We start from the raw sequence: 16061 nt of genomic DNA on the forward strand, positions 1-16061 counted from the left end.
TGCTCCAACCAACCGATCCATATCAACCAGGGTAAAAAGTCATGTAATTTTATTTTTTTATTTTTTTTATTTTAATTGTTGTTCAAGTACAGTTTTCTGCCTTTTACTCCCATCCCAGCCCACCTCTGCAGCCCTCCCCATTAATTTTAAAATGTGGTAGAATCATCACCGTTAAAATTGGGTTGTTGGAGGTTGTGTCTGGTAGAAAATCTATCTATAATTTTTGTTACCTCAGTATATGTTCATTTTGGGGGACCATTCCCCTTCTATTGTGAGTAGTTGGTGGGCTATCAGTTTTATAGTTTTAAAACCCAGGCCTGGTCATCCCTGTTGCCACAATGATTGCCTGTTACTCAAGCAGACACAATCGGAATCGTTTGAAATTGATGTATGAATGCAGAAAGAAAGATGCTCTCTTCTTTCTAAAGTTAATTTGGGAGGGTGCTAGTGACATTCTTTCTCCCATGAATGAGAACCTCATCTGTAGTAGGAAAAAGTGAAGCCATATAGAAATGAGAGATGGATGGAGATAGAGTGCCAGTTTCACTCGGCCTATAGTATGAGATATCAGTGTCTATCTTTTAATTTTGTCTCCTACCCCGGTGTCCTTCCCAGTCCTTTGGGCCAAAATTCTGTATATAAAGTAGTTTGAATTTGATTACAGCAGAACAAATTTAAGACCTATAACTTCAAGTTAATCATTCACATTCATCAAAAATGTGCTCTTTTCCTCCACCTTATAAAAGATGCCCTTTATTCATTCACCATTCATGCATGCATGTAGTCCTGTGTTCCACCTTACATTTATTGTCTACCATGTACAAGTACATGCAACTGCCTGGTTAGTCAAGGATTATGCATACTAGGCTGAGTGGATGGTGGACTTTCTCTGATATAATCCTGTTTTTGTATACGTAAGTTACACAGATAATAAGCGTGTGTTGAGAATACTCAGTGCTGTGCTTAGCATTTTAGTAATATGTAAGAGTAAGAGTTCTTAATGTTCAAAGTGCTTATAGTTTAAGGTATCCAGATCAATGTATGTGAAATGCAACATAAACAGCTAAAACAGATAAGTAAATGCATACTTGTATAGTATGGGTTTTAAGTTTGAGTTCTGATAGGAAGGAAATTAGTTAGGGCTAGCCCAGTCTAGGAAGGTTTCTTAAAGAAGGTGTAACTTCAAATGGATTTTGACTTAACGAGGCAGGTTTTGATAGGCACAGAGAACAAAGGATAGAGTTGAAAATGACTAAGTCCAGTGGTCAATTCTCAGTCCTCATCCTTCTTGACAGGGTTGATCAATCCCTGACCCTGGGAACACTTCCTTCACTTTGCTTTCAGGATACCAGTCCTGATTCACCTTCAGTCTCACTGGTCGTTCCTTTCAGTTTTGCAAGCTGGCTCTTGCTCATTTTCCCTCTAAATGTTACAGTATAGGCTCAAGCCTTAGACTTCTCTGTTTACTTACCTCTTGGATCATTTAGTTCTATATACTAAATACATACACACAAAAATGTACACACATAAGTGACTCCCCAAATTTTATCTTACACCTAGACCTCTATATTTTATATTGCGCTACACATTCTACATTTCCACTTGATTGTCAACTACATATTCTAAATCTTGTGTGGCTGAACTCAACTCTTGATATACTTGACAAACCTACTATTCCTATACAGGCTTTCCTAGCTTAATAGTAGATGGCACCTTATTTATTCTAGTTGTTGAGGTCAGAACTTTCAGAAGTATACTTGACATGTTTATTTCTCTAATATGCCAAATTTTAGTCTGTCAGAAAATCCCATGGGCTCTGTCTTCAAAATATATACAGTGTCTGACCATGCCTCATTGTCTCCACTAAGACACCATCATCTCTTCTTACCTGTGTAATTGCAGTGTAGTAATCTCCAAACTAGTCTCCTTCCTTCCACTCTTACCTTCCTCCCCAAAACTCTGTTCTTAACACAACTAAAGTGATCTCTTTAAAAATGTAATTCAGCTCATGCTACTTCTCTACCCAGAATGCTCCAGGAGATTCCCATCTTGTTTATCATAAAACCAAAGTCCTTATAATGTCCAGCAAACCTTGTTTCAGTCCCCATATTACTTTGACCTCATGTATTATTTTCCTTGCAGTGCTTTCTGTTCCGGTCATACTGAACTTGCTACCCTCTGAACATGTTAGGCAGAGTGTACACTCAGGCTGTTAGCACTTATTTCTTTTCTAGGGATCATGTCTCCTTCACTTCTTTAAGATCTTGGCTCAAATACAACCTTTTCAAGTGAGTTCTCCCTGACTTAATATTTAAAATTGCAACCTTATGGTTCTGCCTGTTTTTCCCTGCTTTCTATTTTTCCACAGCACAGGTCACTTTTGAATATGTTATATAATTTACTTAGTTTATTATTTAAGTAACCAGTAAAATACTAGCTTCAGGAGGGAGGGATTTTTATCTGTTTTGTTCATTGCTGTGTTCCCAGTGCTTAGAACAAAGATTGGCACAGATTTGCTGCTAGCTGCAAGCCTGCTACTATGCTAGGCACTGGGGACACAGCAAAGAATGTGACAGATGTGGTTCTTATACTTATGCAGCTTTTATTTTGGGGGTAGAGACAGATAGAAAATAAATCGTCAAATAAAATACTGCCAGAGCCCTGGCTGGTGTGGCTCCGTGGATTGAGCGCAGTCTGTGAACTAAAGGGTTGCCAGTTCTATTCCCAGTCAAGGCACATGCCTGGGTTGCAGGCCAGGTCCCTAGTGGGGGCCACGTGAGAGGCAACCACACATTGATGTTTCTCTCCCTTTCTTTCTCCTTCCCTTTCTTTCTCCTTCCCTTCCCCTCTCTCCAAAAATAAATAAATACAATCTTTTAAAAAAAGATTATTTCACAAAAATTTTAAAAAATTTTCCCAGAGAAAAAAAGTATTACAAAAAAAGAAATACAAGTGACTAAAATAGAGAACATTTTTTTCTGTTTGAGGAAGGGCTGGTTTACAGGTTGGAGAAAGCCTTTCTGAGGTGGTAACATTTGGACTGAGACCTAAAAGATGAGAAGGACCTAGCTTTATAAAGAATATTTCAAGCAGGGAACAGCAGGTGCAAGCGCCTGAGATGGAGAGTATTTGAGGAACTGAGAGACTATTTTTGGTAGCTTTCTGCAGTATATTTACAGGTGGGGAGAGTGGTCTAAGATGAAATTGAAGAGAAAGGTCCAGGATTAGATGTCACTGGTCCTTGCAGGCCTTGACAGAGAGATTAAATTTAATTTGAAGTGCCTTAGGAAGCCACTAAGGAGTTTTAAGTTGGGGAAATTGATCTATTTATATTAGTATCACTTTTACTTTTGTGTGGAGGATGGAGTCAGAGGAGGATGGTGGGTAAAAGGAAGGCATGGAATGCCAGTTAGTAAGAGTATTGTTTCAATCCAAGTTAGAGATGACAATGGGCTAAAATGATTAGTGGAGATGGAGAGAAGAATTCAAGATATGTTTTGGAGATAAAATTGACAGGACTTGCTTATGGATTAACATGGAAAATAAGGAAAAGGGAAATCAAGAATGGTTGCTTGATTTCTGGGTTTGGTAACTGGATGGGCTGTGGTGCCATATACTAAGATGGGGAAGCCTGAAGAGTAGAATTTGTTTTCTATTCATAGACAGAGGGTTTTTATAGAGTCAGAGAAAAATTAAACAGAAAGCTGAGAGGAAGTGCATTACATGTTCTCCTAACCAAGGAGCAGTAAATCTTTTGAAGCTCCCCACCCCGTGCACGTGCTCAAAAATCTCAAGTAAATTCTGCCTCTTTTCCTAAATCACTGTCACAGCAAAATGACAGAGGAAGAAAGGAATGAGAGATGAAGGTAATCTTTCTCCTTCTTATTCTGAATCCAGTAGTCTTTATTTCACTTTGGACAGATTATTTCTGATTTTTCTACTAATGCCTGCACAATAAAAATGTGTTTTTTCTAACTGTGTCTGTGTATTTTAAGTCAGACTGCATTTCAGCAAGAAGAGTTTATATGATCTGTGGCATTTGCTATGAAGTGATTTAATCTGAAATCACAGGAAGTCAGATACTTGAGTTGGAAATAAAATAGTAAATGAATTAAGAATGTGTTAGGTCCCTGTGTGTCCAGTCTTGTTGGTTTTTGTGAGGGATAAATGAGAAATATGATACAGAAGTTGTCTTTAGGAAGCTTATCAATTATCTTGGGAGGTAAAACTTTAAAAAATGAAATGATGTAACTATAAAACAGTTTGTAATAAAGTGGTGAGCAATGCCTATCCTTTAAGTGAATATTCTAGAAGGGAGAGATTAGTGTGTTTTAAAGGTTTCATAACCTTGTAGGAGGTAGAGTTAGAAAGGAAGTTTGACCGGTATTGAAGTAAGATAGAGAGAAGGGGTGACAGACCCAGCAAAAGGATACAGTATGAACAAAGGTAAACACGTATGTGTATTGGGGGAGAGCAGAAAGCATCTTATATATTGAGCACTTTACACACACACACACACACACACACACACTGAGCAAAGTTTCAGAGTAATAAGAGGATTCATCTGAACCAGGAACAGTTTTTGTATTTTAATTTTTAATTTTCTTTCATAATTCATACTCCTTCATAATTGAACTTTTTCATAATTGTATACCTGTGTTGTCCACCTACCTGAATGTTATATGTCTCACATGTACACTAGCATTTTCAACATTTGTAGATCTGTGCTTAGTTATATTTGCATAATTGGCACTTCCTTTCTCTCTGCTGTGTTTAAGTTGCTCATTAGGCCACAGTGATTTGAAGGGAGCTGGCTTTCATTGTATACATAAATTCTACAAAATCCATTTAATTTGTTTAAAGTATGATAGGCGTTATTCTCTAATGTTAACTTTGAAAAAACTTAAAACAGCTACAAAAAGAAAAAACACCCCAAATCTTTGTTCCACGTCATAAAAACATAATAGTTTTTTTGAGGGCACTAAAATAGGTTCTGCTTTGAAATAAGAATTTTAGGGTTTTTTTGTGTGTTTTAGATTTCTTTTAGGCAGAACCTCATATTTTTCAGTAAGGCCTTCTTGCTGCATGCTGCTTTTGTTTTATATCCATTTATATATTTGTGTGACCATTTTTCATTCAATTATCTGCAGAAAATTTGATGATTCAAGGAGTGTAATAGTTATAAAAATAATGACTAATTATATTAGTTTTCTTATCTGTGTATTGTGACTAGTTCAGTTACAGAGCTACATGCTGAGTCACAAATAGGGATAAGCTAAAATTAGAGGGTTTTAGTTCTTTGTTTAATATTTAAACAACTAGAATGTAATGAATAGCACATACATTTGTTTTTGTACTGTTTCACTAAAATTAAAGACTATGGAGTATCTTTGCTTTTTAATCTGTTGTAGAAAGCAAACAAAACTCTAGGAAGGATACTTCTTAATTTACTTTTTTCCAGTCTTAGCCTTGGCATTTTACTTTGGGAATTGTCTTTTTAAAATTTTTTGGTATCTACTGTACAGTTCCTAACCCATGCTAACACTGCCTGTTCTCTGGATTCTCTCTTTTTATTTGGATTGCCACTTAGTCCTCTTAAGGTTTTTGTTCATTCTCTGCTGTATCTTCCTTGCTTTTTAGTACCATTCTAATATTTCTAAAATAGTGATTTTATAATTTCTCTCTGCCTGAGAAGTAACAGTCATTCCTGGTTACCTTTTATTTCAATTTCAGATCTGTTCTCTACCCTTTTCTCATTTAAATCTTTGTTATATATTGTCTTTTTGATCTAGATCCTCCAGTGGCATAAGAGAAAAATGTTTTTCTTCCAGTGTTTCTTTATTCTGTTTTTTTGGTCTAGATAGCTTTTGCTCCTTTCTTAAGTGTTTAAATCCCACTATTCTTTAAAGGATCATCTACTTTTTAAGAGCATTTCATCTATCAACCTAATGTCTTAGTTAAGAGCCTTTGGTTATAAGTAATAGAACTAGCTTAAGCTGAAAAGGGGTAACTATTTTAAGGATACAGGATTTTCTAGAATTTAGGGGCAGGAATAGACAGGCAAGTCTCAGTAAAGACTTGCGGTATGACTTTACTCTCTTGGTTTTGGTCAGGGTACCTAGAAGAGCTGATGATCCTCTCTCTATTATTGTTTATGTTTTTGCTATGCCATGGTGTCATTCCTTTTAAAAACTTACCCTGTTTTCAAAAGTTGGAGGAAATCTTTCTATAGGTTTGTCTTTGTTTGTATAAACATACAGGACCTTTCCTCCTGATATAAAAATGAGGATCTTTCCTCCTAATTTAAAAACTGCCTTGCCTTAATTGACAAGTTCCTTTTTTAAAACACAAAAAAATTCACAATAAATCTTTATAAGTCAATTCAGTACATATATCTCTTTATAATGTTTTCATGTGGCTGTTCTGTAATTTAATCACTTTCCTATTCATGGACATTTAAGTCATACTGATATATCTATATATCTCTCTCTATATGTGGTGCTTTTATTTGTAGGGTAGAATGTAAAAAGTGACTATGGGAGAGTCTTAGAAAATGTAAGGGAAATTGATTATTTTCAAGGAAAATATAAATTGCCAAAAGTGACTCAAGCAAATTAAAGAGCTTGGGAAGCACTTGCAAAATTGTAAGGCTTAAAATCCACAAGAGTACCAGGCCTGTATGGTTTTGTTGGTGTAGTATATGAAGTTTTTCAAGATTATATTTTATTATGGTATTATAGTTGTCCCAATTTTTCTCCCTTTGCCCCTTCCACCTAGCACTTCCCACACCTTCAAGTGATCCCCATACCTTCAAGTGATCCCTACACCATTGTTCATGTCCATAGGCTATGGTGTAAGTTCCTTGGCTCCTCCATTTCTTAGACTGTACTTTACATCCCCATGGCTATTCTGTAACTACCTATTTGTACTTAAACCCCTCATCTCTTCATCCATTCCCCCATACCCTCTCCCATCTGGCAACCATCAAAACACTCTCCATATCCATGATTCTGTCTGTTACTCTTGTTTGCTTTGTTTTTTTATTTGGTTGTTGATATGTATTTATTGCCATTTTATTGTTAATAGTTTTGAGCTTTTTTTCTTAAATAAATCCTTTTAACATTTCATGTAATAATGGTTTGGTGATGATGAACTCCTTTAGTTCTCTCTTGTCTGAGAAGCTCTTTATCTGCCCTTTAATCTAAATGATAGCTTTGCTGGTAGAGCACTGTTAGCTTTAGGTCCCTGCTTTTCTTGACTGAATATTTCTTGCCAATTCTGTCCACCCTGCAAAGTTTCTTTTGAGAGATCAACTGATAGCCTTATGGGAACTCCCCTCTCCCCTGTAGGTAACTAACTTCTATTGCTGATTTTAAGATTCTTTATCTTTAACATTTTGCATTTTAGACAAGATTGAGTTTGGGATAGTGTGGCTGTAGACTAAAAGCCTGCAGCACCCGGTATTCCCAGGCAGTCTCCCATCGAAGTACTAACCAGGCCTGACCCTGCCCAGCTTCCGAGGTCAGACGAGATTGGGCGTGTTATGGTGGTATGACTGTAGACTAACCTTTGGCATTTTAATTATGATGTGTCTTGGAGTGGGTCTCTTTGCATCCATCTTGTTTGGGATTCTCTGTACTTCCTGGACTTGGAAGTCTATTTCCTTTACCAAATTAGGGAAGTTTCTTCCATTATTTTTTTAATAGGTTTTCAATTTCTTGCTCCTTCTGGCACCCTTATGATGGTGAATGTTGTAACACTTTAAGTTGTGCCAGAGGCTCCTTACACTGTCCTCATTCTTTGTATTCTTTTTTCTTCTTGTTCTGATTGATTGGTTTTGCTTTCTTATGTTCCACATCATTGACTTGATTCTGAGTTTCATCTACTCTACTGTTGTTTCCCTGAATTGTTCTTTATTTCAGTTAGTGTGTTCATCATTTCTGACTGGATCTTTTTTATGTTGTTGAGGTCCTCACTAAGTTCCTTGAGCATCCTTATAACCAGTGTTTTCAACTCTACATCTGATTTCTTATCTCCATTTTGTTTAGTTCTTTTTCTGGAATTTTGATCTTTTCCATCATTTGGGCCATGTTTCTTTGTCTGCTTATTTCGACAGCTTCCGTTTTTTGTTTCTGTGTATTAGGTAGAGCTGCTATGGCTCCTTGTCTTGGTAGTGTGGGCTAATGTAGTAGGTGCCCTGTAGGGTTCAGTGGCGTAGCCTCCCCTATCACCCAAGCTGGGTACCCGAGGGTACCCCTCATGTGGGCTGAGTACACCACACCCTCTTCTTGTAGTTGAGCCTTGATTGCTGTTAGCAGGTCAGTGGGGGATTTACCCCAGCCAGTCAGTGGCAAGTACTGGCTGTGACCACTGACTACCAACCTTCCCGCTCCATGGAAGATCAGCTGTACAGGAACAGGGTCATAGTGCTCCCACTTGGTCTGTACCTCTCCACTGGGCATGCAGGCTCTGGGGTTTCCTGGTGGTGCTGACCAAGATTAGCCTCTACCTGTGTTCTGCCTGGGGCCACCCTTCATGAGGTATAAAGCAATCTAAGATGGCTGCTACTTGTGCTGGCTTGGAGATTCTCAGGAAAAGCCAAATTGTGAATCAAGGTTGGCTGTTCCTAGTGCCTGGCCTTGGGCCACTTAGCAAGAGGTATGGGAAGCTGGGAGCAAGAGGTACTTACTGAGGCTGGCTATTGCTTGTTGGGTAGGATTTGGGAAGTTGTGAAGCATGAACTAAGACTAGCCGTTCATACGGAAAAGTCATGGTTTAACAGTTTGGATGGGCCCATAAGTCAGGTGTGATGGGGTCTCAAGGTATCTCCAAGGCAGGGAAAACAGTGTTTGCTAGGTTGATGGAGTCTCAGACATTGCCCCTGTCTACTGGCTCTGTGGCCCTGTGAGGGGAGGGTTCAGAAAAGGTACAGTGGCCTCTGCCCACCTTTCTCTCTGGAAGAAAGCTGTCCCCCAGCTCCTGTGTTGATGCCAGACACTTCAGTTTCTCCTTGTATGCCACTGGTGCTTTTCAAGCTACTGCCCTGGTGCTGGAGCTCAGAGGGAGTGAATCTGAGTAAGTCTGTGTGTGGATTCTTTAAGGGGAACTGTGTGGGACTCCAGAAGTTTCTTCTACCAACTCAATCCCCACTGGTTTTTGCAGCCAGAAGTTATGGGAATTTATCTTCCTGGCACTGAAACCCTGGCCTGGCGGGGCTGGGAACCTCTCACACCTGAGATATCTCTTCTAAATTTGTATTCACCACACATGGATGTGGGACCAGCCAGTTCCGTGTCTCTGCCTTGCTTTCCAGTCTGGATGGATGTGGTTTCTTTAATTCCTTAGTTTCAGACTTCCATTCAACTCAATTTCTGATGGTTCTGAGTGATAGTTTTTCTATATTTTAGTTGTAATTTTGATGTGGTTGTGTGCACAGCGGAACCATGTTTACCTCTGCCGACATCTTGACGGGAACTGGAAAGTCAGTATAGTGTATGCTGTTTTAAGGTGCGGACAGTTCTCATGTTTAGTGAACTTTACAGAGCAGATGAAGTAGAAAAATTTACAGCAAGCATTGGGAAAAAAATTCTAAATAAAATTTTGTCTGATCAAAACTAGAACTTGATTAAGCAATGATATGCTTAATGTAAAAATAGTTCAACATTATACTTGCTATTCATTTGTGTAGTATATAGAAAAAATAGATCGATGTTATAATTTTTACTCTTTTTTATTGTTTTAACAGTGAACCAAGATAATAAGGCATATTATTTATTTTCTCTATAAAATACATGTAACTTTTTTGTATAAAACACTCCATAGCTGCTATTCTGCGGTGCCAATGCCCTTACCTTTTATGTAACATCATGGCTCACAAATTAATTGTTAAATAAACAACAAAAAGTCACTTATAGCATGAATTTATAAAGCATGAGTGACATCTAGTAGCATAATTCTTCATTCTCTGCGTATTATGTTTGCCACTAACTTTGTAATCAACTTTTCTACAGTGGCGTGGTTGGACACCTGTGTTTTTATATGAGGAGTACAGGACTGAGTAATCTATTTTATTTTGATTGCTTTTCTACCTTTAGTATAGAAAAACAATCAAAACGTTCATCAATTTTGTTTTAGCTCAATTTTACTACTTTAAGTTGGTTTAGGAAAAACTTGGTTTACACAGAAGTCACTTGCTTTGTTTGAGAATTTCAAAATTTTCGTGGTTTCATGGTGTTTTTGATAAAGTTTCATAATAGTGCGGTTAGAGGCGACAAGGTTATCATTCTTGTTACATCCAAATGTAATCTGTTTGCTTATGCTATGATAAGGAAATACAGTATGCCATTGTGGAGGCCATAGATACCCAGGGACAACATTTTAAGAAATACTGACCTAAGGACAACCAGTTATCTATCACTAAACATTTTTATGTGTATATGATTGACTTTTAACTGTGAGTTTGTGTGGGCCCTTGTGACTGTTTGCTTATCTATCTCTTCTGTATTTACATTGATAGTTGTAGCCTGATACATAAAAGCCTGATATATCTATTGTTTGTTTTCTGGTTTTTCACTCACTGCATCTTGGATATCTTTCTATTAATAAATGTGTTTATAATATATTGTAAAAGTTAAGTAATCCTCCATTGAATGAAAATACCATAATTTATTTTTGGTGGGTATTTAGTTATTTTCAGTTTTGCCCTTTTTGTAAACAGGGCTGTAGTGAACATCTCTGATTGTTACCTTTAGTTTCCCACTGTCTCAACTGTGTCTGGTATCCCCTATTTCAGATATTCTGTTTTACTCTCTGCAGAGAATAAACCTCCAGACTTCTGTGGTGGGGGAACAGCAGTTACCTGGCATTGAATAGGGAGGACTCTTAGCATCTAACCAGAACTGAAGCAGCTTTCTCCAAATTTCTCTTTATTTTAGCTCCCTCCTCCTTTTCCATTTTAGAGTTATATGGCGCTGCCAGTTCCAAATCCTTTTGAAGATAAAATAATGTAAAATGGGTTAGCTCTTAGCTTTACCCACTGTCTGCCTGGGATGTTTTCTTGGGTCTGCAGAGTTCTTTACTACTTATTTATCTGCTTTCCAGTATCTACAATTTTGTTGCTCTTGTCATCTCCTCTGTTTTCCATTGTTAATTTTTCTTTAAGGGCTTCTTTTAATAATCATGTAGCAAATGTTCTCTTTCTCCATTGTTTTCTGGTTTCTTAGCTGTGTTAAGAAAATACTTACATTTATTTCTGTTTTGTAGATGTTGACAGATAATTCTTCTCATTGTTTTTCGTTGCTTTTTTATTGAAATTTGATTTTACTAAAGTATTTACTTAAAACTTTTTTTCAGAAGGAGTACATAGGTAGTATATTCTCTGAATCTTGCACATCTAAACTTGTATCTTTCCCTCACATACGAGAATTTACCTGGGTGAAGGGTTAATTCTTTTCTCTCAGAACTCTATATATGTTATTTCATTGTCTCTAGTGTATAGAATTGTCTGTAAAATGTTTGATTAATATTGCTGTCTGATTGAAGTTGACATTGCTGATGAAAATTTGAATATCTTTTTAGGTAACTGTTCCTTTCCACCTTATTTTTTGAAATAATATTTTATTTTTATCTTAAACCAGAACATGTTACTAGGATAAGTTGTAGTTAATGAATTTCATATTCTCCCCCCACTAATAATGTTGCCAGGTATTTGGAGAGCCTTTCATTTTGAAAATTCAGGTCTTAAAAAACAAAACAAAATAAAACCTCAATATAATTTTTCTTTTTTTTTTTTCCAAAATCATATTTCTCCCCCATCTACTTTGTTCTCCCTTTCATGTCAGTGTATTCTTTTTTTAAAAAAATGAGATTGCCGATTTTTAATTGATTTTTTTAACATTTTCTGCTTGTTCTTGCAGTAACTTTCATTGTAGTTACTGTTTTCCACTAGTAGATGGGAGAATAGAAGATAGGTTTTGTTAAGTGTTCAGCTTATTTGCCTTATTTTGAGACATGACATCCAGTGATGTTTCTGCCTACTTAGCTTTTTTGCTTTATAGGCATTGATAGTTGAGATGAATTCTTAGAGGATACTTTTTTTCTTTCTTTCCTTTTTTTTTCCTTTTTTTTAGTTAAATGGAGGGCAGAGGAAAGTTGTAATAATTTTCTAACAGCTTAGAAATAATTATTTACTTCTATGGAAAAGGATAGACATCTTAAGCAGGAGATACCTAGGGATTTAGGAAGATATGTCTTTGTTCAGAAATAATTTTCTCTTCTCTCCTGATAGCAGGTGCTAGCAACCCCCAACAAGGGTTGGCTTCTGGACCCAGATCAAAGCTCTGGATTCATCATCTTCCCCCATACCTCAGCTGGAGACTTCTGTTACCCTAGGGGACTATACAGAATCATCTTCTCAAGCCTTTGCTTTCTTTACCAAGGTATGTTTAGGGGAGGGAATAGACAGAATTACGTTATTCATTTCCTTACTCAGGGCATAATATTAATACATACTCATCAAATATTAGTTGAATGAATGTCCCCTAATAGGCCTCCTCTTTACAAGTGGTGCTTGAAAGTTGGTCAGCATTTATTTTCACTCTTCTTTCTCTGGACCATTTCCTACCAATGCCTTGTAGTATGTATAGGGAATGTTTTCTAGTTTCTAGCCGTTTTGTAGGATTTTCTTATGACTTTTTTTTTTTTTTTTTTTTTTGGTTTGTGTTTCAGTGGGCAATTGGGAAAGGAAGAAAGTCAAATTGCTTAAGTTCCATGTTGGTGCATGAAACTCTCCAGGTTATATTAAAGGGCCAGTCATACTTTATACAAGTTGTATTATTTCAAGGCTTGATGAGATGTTGGTCAAGTCTTATGAAGAAATAATACATATTTAGAAGGCAGTAGTTTAAATAGAAGATTTAAAATCAGTAATCCTTATTGGTAGAGTAGAGATGAGACTATAGTGAAAACATTAGCTAATAGGTTGGAAGCTTAAAATTATAGTAAATTTCTCCTGCATTTTTTCTGAAGTGTTCCAAATATGTCAATATATTTTGTCCCCATATGCGGCAGCCCTAACATAATTTGCTACCAGGGTATCATCTTTGATTGCTTCCATGTATACTACAGGTTGAACAAAATTGAAGACAAAATAGATACTCCAAATTTAAAATTTGGGAAAGATAAAAAACCTAGAACTTCCTAAAATACACAAAATTCCCCTAATACTGTATTGTATATGCCATACATTAATTATAGAAAAATTTGGCATTCAACATTAATTAACAGTTACCAAACTTAAGTAAAAGTTGAGTGGATTTCTTAATAAGTTAGTCCCTTTCTTCCAGGTTTGCTTTGCCTGTGAGGAAAAGGCATGCACTTTATTTATCTATTTTTTATCCTCACAAGGACATGTTTTTACTGCTTTTAGAAAGGAAGGGAGAGAGAAACATTGGTGTGAGAGAAAGGCATCGATCAGTTGCCTCCCATGTGCACCTGGACCAGGGATTGAACCTGTAATTTAGGTTATGTGCACTGACCAGGAATCAAACCTGCAACCTTTCGGTTACAGGATGACATTCCAACCAAGCTAAATCAGCCAGGGCAAGGGCATGCACTTTAATGGGTAAACTTTATGGCACCTGATTTGGCTGTAACATATTCTGCTTAATTATTTTTTGTTCTTTGTGTACTGAAAGGGTGAGGTTCCTGGATGGTCAACTCTGAATAAGAAATGTTTTAAAGTATATGTCCTGCCTCCACCTCTTAGATTGTAAGCCTCAAATAGGTAAGGACCAAGTTTTTGAATCTTTCCATGACACCCACCAAAATGCCTCATATTCATAGTAGATATTTATTAGTGTTAGTTGAGTTATTTAAAATCATATTTTTAAACTGGTTGTCATACTTTGAGATATGTGTTTTCTTATAAGAAATTTTTTAAGTTGCACAGAAGTTTTGAAATGGAATTAATGATATTTAGAAATATTATTAAAATTCTTTTTTAGCATTACACATAATTTTTGGATACATGAAATATCACTGTAAAAAGTTTTCCTTTTGCAATGAAACTCATGATATAGAATCCTCTTAATTGTATGTAATAATGGAAAAGCTTGGGTATGGACAATCCAGAATGACCAACAAATGGAGAAGAACCATTTCTAGGTGTTCTTAAAAAGTTTCATATGTTTGACCCCCACTTTCAGATTCTGGTGTGGTAAAAACTATACATAATTATGATACTTGTCACTGCTGAAAATGTGATCATCTTTAGGGAATCTTTTCAGTTGGTATGAATAACCACCAAAGATCATTGAATTTTTTTCTAGCCATTGATTGTTTTTCTTACTTTTGAAGAAAAAGCTTTTTACATTTCACTTTAAGTAATATAGTAAAAAGTTTACGGTAACATTTGATATTTTACTGTATTAGGTATAGTATGTAAAAAAATTCTGTAAACTGCCCTGGCTGATGTAGCTTAGTGGACTGAGTGCTGACTTGTGAACCAAAGGGTCACAGGTTCCATTCCCAGTTAGGGCACATGCTTGGATTATGGGCCAGGTCCCCAGTAGGGGGCATGCACGAGGCAAGCACACACTGATGTTTCTCTTTCCCTCTTTCTCCTTCTCTCTAAAAGTAAATAAAATCTTTTTAAAAAATTCTGTAAACTGCTACCTCTCTAATGAATTTATCAGGCTAGCATATATATGTGTATATATACACACACACATATACATATATATGTATGTATATATGAAGAATGTGTTTTTTAGACCCATCCCAAAATTATTAAGCTTGAGTAATATTAAAAGGGCCTTTTAATATAAAATTAATGTGATGTCTAATTATATTCCTCAAATAAAGGATTTCTGAAACAGTGAAGTTCCTAGTTATTTAGATTAACTGAAATCTGAAGCTGAGACCTTTGGGTGGACATTATAGATGAAGCTTCATGTGATTTTTCACTTTATTTCCATTAGCTTATCTAATTTTATCTATTACTCATACATATATTTAAGACTACTAAAGTAAGAAAATGTAATTCTTCTAATACATGGTTTGATATTTTACTACTGAACCTTTAGTACTCAGGTTCTAATCTCAGCAATGTACTGTCAGCTTATCACTTTACTGTTTTTTATTCCTCTGAAATTTTAATCGTATTTCCTCATCCGTGGTAATAATACTGATGGTAGCTGCAGTTTATTTAGCACTTTACCAGATACTTTCACATATATTTTCTTATTTAATCTTCACAACAATTTTATAAAAATAGGGGAAGTACGAATATGTTTCATTTTATAGATGAAGAACCTAAGATACAGATTGACACTTGTCAAGAATAACATAAATCAGTAAGTGTTTGAATTAATGAAGGCAAATAGTAATGGGTACATTCTAATCTGCCAAGCTTTTCTTTGTGCCATCTGTCTGAGTTCTAGAACAAAAAGCCAAATAACCAAAATGGTAGGGAACCAGAAAGGTAGTAGGTAGATATTAGGAGTACCTCCAGGGAAAGTGCTGTTTCTTTTAATTTCTTCTGTTTTGTTCTTTTTTTTTTTTACATGTTAGTAATGATAACTTGAGAGCAGGTAATGTCATTTTGTTGTTGTTAGATGAATGAAACTTTCATTTTATATATAAGTTGTCCCTGATACACTAAAGAAGTAGGAAATATGGAGAGAAGTTTGTTGAAATTTTCCCAAGGTAATAGCTATAAAGTCAGTTTATTAAACAAGTGAGAAAGTTAAAAGTACAAGTGTGTAATTGGAATGTAAGGTTTTAGGGCTCTCTTTTTAAGATTTTAAAAATCCTGTTTAAAAACTATAGCATCAACTTAATATAAAAATCTTAGAGTTTAAGAGTGCCTTTCCAATTGTGGTTTTCTTTAGATGAGGAAGCTGAGGTGCACAGAAGTTGAAGCTTGTCCAGTGCCACAGAGCAAAGCTGGAAGTAAAGCTTGTATTCCCTGACTTCTGTGTTAGAGATATTTCTACTTCAGACTTTTGCTTCTTGGTAAGCTGTTCTTAAAATAATTAACAGGTCTTTTATTACATCTTTTA

General features: G+C 36.0%; 1 protein-coding gene across 9 annotated transcripts in view; it reads left to right on the forward strand.

Moving 5' to 3' along the window:
* Positions 1–16061, forward strand: part of ZNF518A (zinc finger protein 518A) — a 38694-nt gene that overhangs the window by 5130 nt on the left and 17503 nt on the right. For 5 of the 9 annotated variants that reach the window (XR_004903459.1, XM_036027074.1, XM_036027078.1 and 2 more), the window contains 2 exons: positions 12287–12437; positions 15891–16014. The gene's annotated coding sequence lies outside the window, so the exon portion shown is untranslated. Of the gene's footprint in view, positions 1–10; positions 32–12286; positions 12438–15890; positions 16015–16061 lie in introns of those variants that run through there. The other 4 variants (XM_036027077.1, XM_036027079.1, XM_036027081.1 and 1 more) reach the window with 3 other exon arrangements.

Source organism: Phyllostomus discolor, chromosome 5 (assembly GCF_004126475.2).
Source record: "Phyllostomus discolor isolate MPI-MPIP mPhyDis1 chromosome 5, mPhyDis1.pri.v3, whole genome shotgun sequence".
In the NCBI taxonomy this organism is placed as follows: Eukaryota; Metazoa; Chordata; class Mammalia; order Chiroptera; family Phyllostomidae; genus Phyllostomus; species Phyllostomus discolor.